The sequence below is a fragment of the Parasteatoda tepidariorum genome, chromosome 5, assembly GCF_982258835.1.
Source record: "Parasteatoda tepidariorum strain Cologne lab strain chromosome 5, Ptep-v5.0, whole genome shotgun sequence".
Taxonomy (NCBI): domain Eukaryota; kingdom Metazoa; phylum Arthropoda; class Arachnida; order Araneae; family Theridiidae; genus Parasteatoda; species Parasteatoda tepidariorum.
The window spans coordinates 144774-157255 of record NC_141759.1 but is presented as its reverse complement, the minus strand read 5'-3'; positions in this window follow the sequence as shown (position 1 = coordinate 157255).

The following is a 12482-nucleotide window of genomic DNA, read 5'->3' as shown; positions in this document are numbered from 1 at the left end:
ATGAGTGTTTACTTGCATTATTAAAATTTTCGTTGCTGCTGGTACTTCCTTACATGAAAACTTCTTCATAGTGCTTGTTTCAACATACAGTCTACTGAGTTAGTCTAACGGTCAATTAACAAAAAGTAGTGTGATAACATTACATGCGATTCTTTTGCCTCTTCCTCTCATGCGGCATCACTGTTAAAAATGGGATTACATTTCATCAGTTCCTACCTGGTTCTTTTCCCCCTACCAAGTACTTAGAAAAAGCTATTTATTGTTTGGAAGGAAAATTTCTTTTTCGAAATGTATTTCCTTTCGAAGAAATGAAAATATAATTGTTTGTTATTGTGAAACGCTTCTAAATCATCCTGGGATGAAAGACACTTTTCTCGCAAAGAAATAAACTAAATAAATTTCAAAGAAACAACCCAAAATTTTTTGAACATGCGCATCATTTTACACAAGAAATAGTGTTTCGAAATTTTTCATGTTATGATAATTCACTACAGCCCAGAGTCGCTGTTCGTAATTCCGAGAACAGATGATAATCAATTAACTTTGCAAATTGCTTCGTAATTATCTTTATGACCTTAAATGTCGTATAAAGAAGCATGAAATTAATGGAAGAATAGAGCAATATAATATAACTCAACAAGGAGCTAGCCTAACCAATACTTTTTTATTTCATGTTTTAAAATATTATCGGATACATTTTCCATCGTGATCATTTGATTCGATTGGAAAATTTCGAAAGGTATATATTTTTTTCCCAGAAATTTATTTTTATTTTTTTTTAATTTTCCACTTGAAAAGAAAAATGTTCTGAAATATTATAAAAATTATTTTCAAATTCGAAAACGAATAAAGATAAGCTGAAGATTAAAGATTGCAACTATTTTAATTTAGAAAGCCACGTGTTGTAAAGAGAGGGCGAGAAAATAACTTAAATTTCCATGACAATTTTCTCAGCAAGTGAGGATTAGATATCAAAATTTACTGAACGGAAATGAATATTTCTTACAGAAAAAAAGAAAGAAAGTATGGAGGAAAAGACAGGAGTTAATAAATTATGTCATTATAGCACTTTATCCATTAATCATGTGTTGATTTCTTGTCATTTAAATCTAAAAATGAAAGTCGAAAATGAATAAGTGTGCACATAACCTCCACATAATAAATGTGCACATAGATATAAACCTCCAGGGAAGATTGAAATTGTGCATAGAAATAAATTACAATATAACAAATAGAAAAAATTTATACATCCTGGACGAAAAAGGCCTTCAATTATATATAAATTAGTGTAACGTTTTAGTGATTTTGTCATAGTGTTAAAATGGAAAAAATAATTAGTTTGATAAAGTTGTGGGGAAAAAAGCTTTGAGAGAGGCCAGAGCACCTACATCGAGACCACCAATACTCTGACATTGATGACATAAAAATAACCATCACAAATAAATACTAAGAGAGACGTCGCATTTGCTAGATTAGTATAAGAGCTTAACGAATTGATTTTCTTTAGAACTTTTTCCATCCCTTGATCGTTTTTACCTGATCCTTCCTCAATGATTTCAATAAGTAAAGGAAAAATTGCTTAAAAAAATTATGAAGTAAAACCAAAAGAAAATTATGGGGAAAAAGAATTTTTTTTAATTCAAATAAATTATCTGAAAATGTACTTATGCTATTTAGTATGGAGTTCCAATGATTTCCTAGATTTCTTGCTTTCTATTAGTTTTTCTTTAATATAATTGTGACAGCGCCATTTATTTAATGTAAAGCGTATAAGTTCTTTTGAAAAACTTCTATTTCAATAACTAAAGACTATTATAACTAGTTAATAAACAAAATGATTAGCACAACGATTAGTTTAAACGTGTTTGGATAAATATAGTATAGACGTTTTATTACAATCATTTCAAATTCAAAAGCAAGTTTAATATGAAAATTGCTTAAATTAAATTAACCAGTTTCATCCAAAGTTATTTATTTTGTGTTTATTAAATTTTTTTTTTAAATTTAGACATAAAAACTTCCTTAGTTATTGTTTTTCAATAAATAGAAATAAAAGTTATAGCCAAATAATAAGAAATGCAGCATATAAAAAAATTAATATAATCTTATATGGTTTGCTTCACAAACTAAGCTCGCTTCGCTCGCTACTAACCTAGGTACATTGCATATGCACAAAATTCAAAGAATTCAAAAAAATCATTCGAATCCATATAACAACTTTTTTTAAAAAAAAATTACATCTTTTTAGTAAATACTAAGTCATTAAAATAAATTTGAATTCAAATAAATGACATGTAATTCGTTAAACCTATTAGAAATGTGCTATAGTATAAAATCTTAAAGCGTAACAGCACGACTGAGACTCATTTTACAATAAATAACTAATAACAATAATAAAACAACTAAATTCGTGATATAAATCAAAAATCATCAAATAAATTCGTAATACATAAATTCGTGAAAAAAAAGCGTTTTCGACAAAATACTAAAATAGAGATCTATCGACAAAGAAAGATCACATGGAGAGAATTCTCTCTCTGGTTATTTCAGTTTCCGTTTTTAAAAACGCTGTATGTTGAGCCACCTCAGCTAGATTTGGCATGTGACATTTTTAGCTGCAATCATTGGTCGATTTTCTAGCGTTGCCATTCGGGGAGTTGTAATGAGACTTTTTTTCTCGCCGTGTAAGAGAAATATATATATATAGATTAACCACTTAACAGCGTCTTTTTTCTGGCAAATTGGGTAAAAAAATAAGCATATTTTTGAGAAACAAATTTCTGTTAAAATCGATTATATAAACTCAAATTAAAACTATTACAATTATTGATTTTATGAAATAATTTTTATTTAGAGTAAAAAAAAATTGCATTTTTAGTTAAAGTTGGCTTTTCTACTAAGCTATTGAAAACAAAATTCACGCCTTTCCCCGCATAAAAGAAAAGCGCCAAAACCTTTTGCAATCATGCCTCTACTGGACTATCAGAGCCATCTGTTAGAAACATTGTAAACTAAAGAAAGGAAAAAATCGGGCAAATCATTGCAATAGACTGAAAAAAATCAGTCGCACGAGCGGCGTTCGGGCAAAACAGGGAAGGCCCTCTTTTCAAGTACGCGAACGGTGTTCGATCTAAACTGGGAAGTGGTTAAAAGATAAAAAGAAGAAAAAAATGGAACTTTGTCTGTCGAACGTCCATCGTTAATCATCGATATATTTAACTATAAAATCTACGTATATTAAAATAATGCAATGTGCACCTAGAGTAACGGCGGGATTCAAGCCCACTATTTCTGCGTAAATTTGCATCTTCCAGATTCCAAAAAAAAACATTATAAATATATACTATAACATATTCATATATTATAACAATCATTATAGCATAATGTATCTTTGTATACTAGAAAGATTTCTGCTCTTTTCTCTCACCCCTGTCATTAAAACATTCTATTCGATCTGAGCAAACAACGGAATGGGATTAGTTTAACGTTAGTCATTGTTTTAAATTCAGCTATGGACGATTGTATTTTTCAAAATTTTTAAAGATCAGTGATATTTGCTAGTTCTATTTGATCAAGAAAAGAGTTTACTATTTAACCAATTTTTATACGCTGATTCAAATTAATTAAATAAACAACATTAACGTAGGAAAACGTGTTGATACCAAACTAGTATTATTTACGGAAAAATATTAACAAGAATATATTAAAATGTCTAAATTATTGTTAAATATGTGAAAACTGTTAACACTTTACCCTACATGCGTGTGATTTTTATTGAAGGTAAGAATAGAAAAATGTTCTATTTGCCCATATTAAGCTGTTAAATATTATTGGGATTTTAAATGTTTTGTATTATATATTTCTCTTGAGTAAATTCATTTACTTTTCTGTAATTTTGAGTAGCTTCAAAAAACTTTGTCTTTAGAAGAATACGTGAAATTTAAACATTTGGTTTTTGAAAAAATAGCAGTCTGAAATAGGAAAATTTGATTTAAGATAAACGTTTCTAATCGCATTTTTAATTCTCCAAGTGTTGAGGTAAAGGTGTGTGAATCGTATGAATCCCATTGAATCGTATGAAGGCATGAAAGCTTCCAGCTTAAAATTTGGAAAGAGTCGGGATTAACGCTCAGAGGGTTAACATTTATTAGCAGAAGATCATATTTAGTGCTCCTTATAGCAATTATTTAATTGAGTATAGGCATTTCGACTTTTTTTAAAGGTGGCTATAGTTATCGAAAATAGAATTAGAAAATAGAAATGTTGAATTTTTATTAAATACCAACTTTACATACTAATAACACTTGCAAAAATACATATATGAATATTGGTAATCAAATGTTATTATTTTATCAATAAACTTTAAAAGTCATATCTGGATCTACATGCCGATAGTTATCTATATCATATTAATACACCCAAGTAAGTATTTACGTGTTCATCACATTAATTGTAAGCACATAATGTAACACTTTTTCCGCATTATTTTTAAAACTAATATGCATTTTTAATTTGTGATGTATGAATTAATTATTTTCGCATATTATTGTATTAGAAGTAACATAACATTTATACTAAGCATTTTGTAAATCTAATATGCATCATTTAAATTAATTTATAATAAACTTAATAACTCATTTAGAAATTAAGTGTATTATAAAAGTAATAAACGAAATTCAAAACAATATCAATATAGTTAAATAATATTTGCTGTATTGATACTTAATTTTACTAAATCATTTAAAATAGAAATTTCACGCTTCTTCAGACGTAATTTAAAGATTTAACCCCGATATATAAATCCCAGTGTTGTGTGGTGTCCTTTATTCCTAACATAAAATTTACTATTATCACAAAAATAAACGAAAAGTTAAAGTTATAAAACAGATATCCAGGAAGAGATATTGAGGCTAATTTTTTATGTTATGTTTAAATTCTTTTATAAAACGTGTTAAGTTTCGAGTATCGATCTCACCCTTAAAATGTATATTTCATAGAATAAAATGGGCGAATCATTAAAAGCAGACAGTATGCAGTGCAATACAGCTGTCTTTCTGTGTAAGGGGCCAAAACGCCTAAAACCAATTGGAAGAAAATCATTTATGATTATTTGTATAAGGTGAGTGTCGATGCATACAAAGCTAGCATAATAACTAAATATTAATCAGTTCTCTCCCATTCTTGATACAGCCGCAGAAGGGTTTTACTTTGAACTCGCTTACAAATCTATGCGGAGAATTCTAATTGTTCTATTTCCAGAAATATTAGTTAAACAAATATCCCTCGTAATAACTCAATGTTGAAAGTTGTAAATATCAGGCTTCTATTTTGTCTTAGCCTTTGTTGATATAAATTTTCAGTTCATTGTGAAATTTTTTTTTTTTTTTAAAAAAAAGATATGATTCTTGAACAATATCTAGACTATTGAAAGCTTCTGTCTAGAAGGAAAATGGTTGCATATTTTCACAGATGGCTCCAACCATGTTAAATTGAGATCATGGCGTCTTCTTCGCCGAAATAAAGGCGATTTCTATTACGATTTAATAACTTCGATTTAAAGATAATCTACTACTCGAGCGCTGATGTTCCTAATGTTTAAAAGTTAGCGTGCGGGAGCGTCTTCTTCAAAGAATTTTTTTCTGATGCCTCCGAATAGAAGCTGCTGTGGCAGGTCTCATCTCGGTCCTATCGACATTGCTCTCTTCACTAATTTTGATCTTATTGAATTTCGGCAATATGACATTTAAACGAGTGGTTTTATATGCATTTTTTTTTTTTTGGAAAAAACAAAAGAAAGTCCGTGTATCTAATGTATAACACGTAGATTCATTCTTCTCTTTTTAATGCAGTTACTACAATGGTCAAACATATGTCTAAGGATTATTGTGCGTATTTGATGTATCTCCGTTAGGATTCAGCTGATAATACCGATTTACATTAAGCAGTTTTCAGCATCACTGGAAGAAAGACATCAAAAGACTGAATTTATTTATAGACTTCCAGCATAACCCAAGTTCATATTTTATTTTTATTTTATAACCGTCGTTGAACAGCCGACCCAATTTCATGGGTTTACGACTACTTACGTTCAACTCCGTAGCCTTGTAATTTTGAACCAATCCAGAAGACAAGGAAACTCCTGGATCAGTACCCCCAGAGGTATTGATTTGTTGTGGGAACATGGAGGACTTTGAGACTCGACAGATTTAACGTGCATCAGTCACCATTTACTACACGGGGAGTCTTCGGCCGGCGAGGATCGAACCCACGACCTCTTGGATATGGGCCCAGCGCCCTACCGACCAGGCTATCCCGGCCCCCAAGTTCATATATTTTTTTTAATTTTATAACCGTCGTTGAACAGCCGACCCAATTATGGGTTTACGACTACTAATGTTCAACTCCGTAGCCTTGTAATTTTGAACCAATCCAGAAGACAAGGAAACTCCTGGATCAGTACCCCCAGAGGTATTGATTTGTTGTGGGAACATGGAGGACTTTGAGACTCGACAGATTTAACGTGCATCAGTCACCATTTACTACACGGGGAGTCTTCGGCCGGCGAGGATCGAACCCACGACCTCTTGGATATGGGCCCAGCGCCCTACCGACCAGGCTATCCCGGCCCCAAGTTCATATTGTAATTTTTTTTCTGTACGTGTAATATTCATCAGTTAATTCATATTGGTTACTTTTAGAACTCATGAGGGATGTTTTTATTTAATGCATAGTTTTTTAATTCGTAAAGTTCCATGAGCGAATGCCACAGAATGCTGCGTGTTAAACAAGTTGCTAAGTTATATGTTAATATTATTAGAAATCAATATATAACTTTATTATTTAAATTTTTGTGATAACACATTTTCAGTTTCTCAAAAATTTTCACGGACCTTATCTCGATAACTATAGTTGGCGGGTGGAGTTTGTTTCTATTCATATGGTCATTAGAGTTACAACAATGACTGGAAAATATTCGGTATAGGTGCTTTGCCCGACAGTCATTTCTGAAGTGTCTCATTATTGCTATTAGATAGAACTGGGCTATAGCGTGCTGGAGATTGGAAATGAAAAAAACCTAAACTCTCCAATGTGTCGATTTTATTCTGTCATGAATTTGTGATTTGAAATGCATATTTATTATTTCCTTGATAGATGAGAGTTGCCTAAAGCATACCATTTTTCACATTTTAATTTTTGTCATTCACAAATATTTGAAGATTAAGTTTTGGAATATAGTTATTCAGCTACTTGCATTAATTATTTGTTGGTTTAAAATTAATACAATAGTAGTAGTTAATACTAAAAGTGAATTATTTTTAGTATTACTAAAGTATTAGCTTAGTATTAGCAAGTGGTAGAATTTAGGAAGCCAGATACCTAATTCTTGCCACCAGATCTCTAAATCGTACCTACCAAGAAAATTTGAGCAAAGATGACTAAACAAATCAATAGAAAATAAGTAGTTCAAAACAAGTGCTGGATATTTCAATGTTAAATATGTACAGCATTCTCTGATCTGTTACAAGTTCAATAAATGACATTATAAGTCAAAAAAGTTACTTTGAAACATGACAGTTTGTTGTTAGCACAATTATGACTTTTACTTGAGTGAAAAATATAATCTATTATAAAAGCAAAATTAGGTTTAATGTTGGATTGGTTTTTGGTTAAGTGATGTTTTAGGTATAACATATACAATTTCTTTGATTCTTCTATCTCATGAAAACAAGTTTAACATTGTACCATATCTGTAACTGGAGGAGCCTTATACACAAAGCAAACCATTCGTCAAATCTTGAAAATGGATACCTATTTTTGAGCACTTGAAACATGTTGAATTTTATTTTGAATTTATTATTATATTTTTGAAGGCAATGAAGTTTTTTTTTTAAATCTAGTAACATCTTTCTGTGAATGTGGAGAAAATCAAATTTTAAAAAGTGTAAAACGCCTTTGTTGTCAACATATTTGTTTCCCAAAAATGCCGCAACGGCCAGGTCTCCACAGAAGAAATGTAAAACGTTAATCTTTAGACAACAAATGTTTCTGACTCAAGAGATTTCTTTTGATGACGGCGGCTCAGTTGAACTAATCGTGAACAGTAGTTTGAGAATCAAAAAATACGATGATGCTTTCAAATAACCTTTACTTCTGTATCAAAAGTTGTTTGGTATTTTCCCGCAGAGGCATAAAAGGAGAAAAAGTTTGGAAAAAAAACTCCAGTACTACGAATCAAGATTTTCATAAAGGGAGCCAGCTGTGTATAAATGCAACCACTCATAGGTACTATTTGTCACTAGTATATAGAGCATACCACTTTAAGGCATCCGAATTGCTAGATTAAAAAGCTAGAGATCAGAAACTTGTTTCAACTTGCATCAATGTCAGCTGGCAATTCAAAATTCTGCCTGAGGTTCTCCCAAACGAATTGAATAAAAAAAATTTCAATTTCTATCTTTTGTTGGTTGTGAGAACTTACGGTTCTAATTAGTTTCTAATTAAGAATCAGGGCTAATTCTTCAATGATAGTATGATAGTTTTAATGGTTTTATTATTTGTTGATAAGGCATTACATCCATCGGTGTTGATTTGACGACTCCAGTTAAAAGTTCTAATGACTGACAGAGTAAAGGTTTATTTTTTTCAGAATTTGATCATTTCCTGCTATTTAATTTTCGCTACAGTAGGTAGTTAAAGGTAGGATAAAAGTCCTATAAATAATATTAAGGGCTGATGTATCACATTTCTATAGGGATCTTGTTAGACGCTTCGGAGCAGTTATTCTCTACTGAACGTGGTTTGATATTGATTTAATTTGTGATTTATAATTGAATTTATTATCAAACTTAACTCCTAAGTTATTAAGCTTGCTAGTATGGTTATTGTTGTACTTTAGATCAGGAGGATTTATTGATGAAAAAGATTGGATGGTTATTTTCAATGAAGAATTTTGCGTTTTGCTTTGTAGCTTTTGCTCAAATTATTAAATAATTTGTAATGATTAAACAATTTTTCAAATTATATCATTTAGATAGATCCTAGTCGAATCTGACCTTGCAGATACGTTGGTATGTAAAGTATCCACCTGAGATAATCTTCCCTGGCATTTATTGGTTTTTTATGTTTTTTTTCTCTTCATACATACCGAGTAATATACAATTTTAAAATCAGCATTGATTGTTATTAGGATATTTCGATAGTCCGAAGCATGCTTAATAATTTGACTTGGGTAAGTAACCTGATCAGTTGTTGAATGATTTTCCCGAAAACCAGCCTGTTCATTGACAATCAGGTTTTTATCTTCAAGATATAATTCAATCTGTTAAGTATAAGTTTTTCTATAGTTTTTCCAAGAAAACTGGTAGGAGATATTGGTCAATGACTATGAAAATGTTTTGGATATTTTTTTAGAATAAGCTCTGTTCCACTGAGCAGGTAAAAGTCCTATCTTCCAAAATCCGATGTATCTTTGGTTGTTTTACTTATATCAGTGGTTCCTACGGACCCCCATGGTTCCCCGATATCATTCAGTGGTAAATTAAAATTGATTTGATGTCCCTGAACAACGTTAAGGAATTCGCTTAAGGTTTTATATAAAATAATAAAATTGATCCATTTTTATTATTATGGAAATTAAAATAAATAACAATAAATAAAATAGTGATCTTTACTCTTGAGTAAAATATAAATATACGTGGATGCTTAAAATACAATATGTTACTTAAGTATTGAGTGTTATGTAATAACTTTTGTGAATGAACATTGACAATAGGGCTGGACGATATAGAAATTTCTTAAATCGATATAATCAACCCTTTTATATCGCGATATTAGGTTATATCGATTTAACAATCTAAACGACAAAACTAAGAAATAAATCCACAGTACCCCTTCCTCTATTCAAATGTATTGTTTTTTTGTTTTTTTTAACTCACTTACAGTCAACTCCTAGTCCACAGAAATTTTGACAAAGTTGTTCTGATTATGAATAATTTTTTGCAGATATTCAAAAGCTTATTTAAATACTACAATTTACTAATTTTACTCTGTAACTTTTCACTAAAGGTATTGGAGAATATTGTTTACCTTTTTCTTTTGCATTTATTTTATTAGTAAAAAAAATTAAAAACTTTCACTTTCTCTGTACATATATAAATAACTATACATTAATATTTTTATTGAAAATATGCTTAAATGAACTAAGACTAGTTTAAAATTCATCATCATGCCTGCGCCCTAGTTTTTAGATTGCACCTGGAAATTTCCCATTCCTATCATAATTTTTTTACTTTAATAAAAAATATACTTTGTAAAAAGTCACTTTTGAAAGTTTGCTGTTAAAATATATATATATATATATATTGAAAATTTGAAATTCATATTTTTTTTCTGAGCAATGAATCAAACTATCTTACTTGATTTTATAAAGTGTATTACTATTTATAATTTGTAGTAAGTGGACAATTTCTTAAAGTATCAGGAATATAGTGCTGGAGAACTTTAAATGGAATTCAGACTTTTTATTATTTCCAAAGTACTTTTAATCATAATAATAAAGATTTATTTAGTATTCAGCATCTCCAACGACGAAAAAAAGGAAAAAAATATTTTTGAACAACCAGTATAATCAAAAACTGTAAATGTTTTTAACTTTTACAACATGTTATAGCTTTGATAAAAAAGTTTGGATGAATTTCAACAGAAATAGCATGTATTTTCACGAAAATATAAACATTTTTTTTTTTTACTTATGTTCATTGCTATCTGTTTGTTTCAACTAAATGATTTTTTCTGAAAAAGGAAGGTGCAATTTTCTCTAGTTACCAAAACAGCAATTATATGTTTGGGACGCAGAATTTAAAATTTAATGAAGTGAATAGATTTAGTGATAGATTCACCCCCCCCCCTTCCCGGCAATGACAAAAAAAGAAGTATATCAGTAATAAGATGCAATTTCCTTTTATTCCAAATTTAATTTTTTAGTTATTGTTTTTGTTAATTTACGTCACACTAGAGCTGCATAATGGGCTATTGGCGACGGTCTGGGAAACATACTGGAGGATGATCCGAAGACATGCCATCACAATTTTGACCCTCTGCGGAGGGGATGGCACCCCCGCTTCGGTAGCCCGACGACCTGCGTGCAAAGTCGAGCACTTTACGGTAGCACAGTTTAACGAGGACCAATACCGTACACCCTCGGTCCCTATGCAGACTGATCCAAGTGGTCACCCACCCGCATACTGACCGTAGACAGTGATGCTTGACTTTGGTGATCTGCTGGGAACCTTGTCTTAACGATCAGTCCTCTGCGGGACTTAATTTTTTAGTAAAATACGTTTAAGGTAAGATTTTCCATATCAGCACCAAAGTAATCGCTATGCATCGGTGACTTCCGGCAGCAGCACGCAAGAAACTAAATAAAAACAACACCACAAAAAAAGGCTAATTTGAAAGTTAAAAATCGTTAACTTTCCCTTTCAATATTTTTTTACAATTGATTCCAAGTAAAACAAAACTGCAACTTCAGTTGACGCAAGAAAACAGGTACCGAACAATACGAAAATAGACCCGTAATGCACATGCCTTAAAAAGATAAATCTCTAAACTTAACATTATGCACGCGAGAAACTACAAAAAAAATAATAATAAATTTAAAAAAAAAAAAAACATCACGATACACGTCTTATTCGAAAGGTGAAATCTTTTAACTGCGCATGCATTACGCATCCGAACGATACGGAAATAGCCCCGTAATGCGCCATAAAAAGATAAGTCTCCCAACACTTATAATAAACACGCGAGAAATTAACGAAAAAGATTAATAATAAATAAAAAGATCACAAAAAAAGGCAGTTACGAAAGATAAAATTAGTAAATTTCCTAAAAAATTTTTTACAATTTATTCCAATTAAAACAAAACACCAATTTCATTTAGCGACTTCAGTTAGCGCGAGCAAACAGAAACCGAACGGTACGGAAAGAATTAATGTAACATACACGCTGAAAGAAAACCCGGTAAGATATTTAAAGATATTACGGAAAGAAACCTATTTCAGAAATCAGGATATGTAAAATTGAAGATGGGAATTTGAAGATCTGCACGAGCAAGATATCCTAAAATCGGAATTCTAAAGAGAAGACAATCACATACACTTGGTGGTAAAAAATCCTCCGCAAATATCGATATAAACTTGAAATCTGAATGAGGAGATTCAACTGCACCGATCCCTGCTATATCGATCTGAATGAGGAGATTCAATTGCACTGATCCCTGCTATATCGGAGTTTTTTTTTCAACCGCCAAATATCGATATAACCTAGTGAATTAGTTTTGAATGAAGAGATTCAATGGCCCATTCCGATTTAACTATACCAACCCCTGCACCTGATGTGATTTGGGCAAATAGCCAATGAAGTTGAGCGCACGTGTTACCAAGAGAATGAGTTGATAGTTGACCTTGAATCTTTCCCTTACGCTA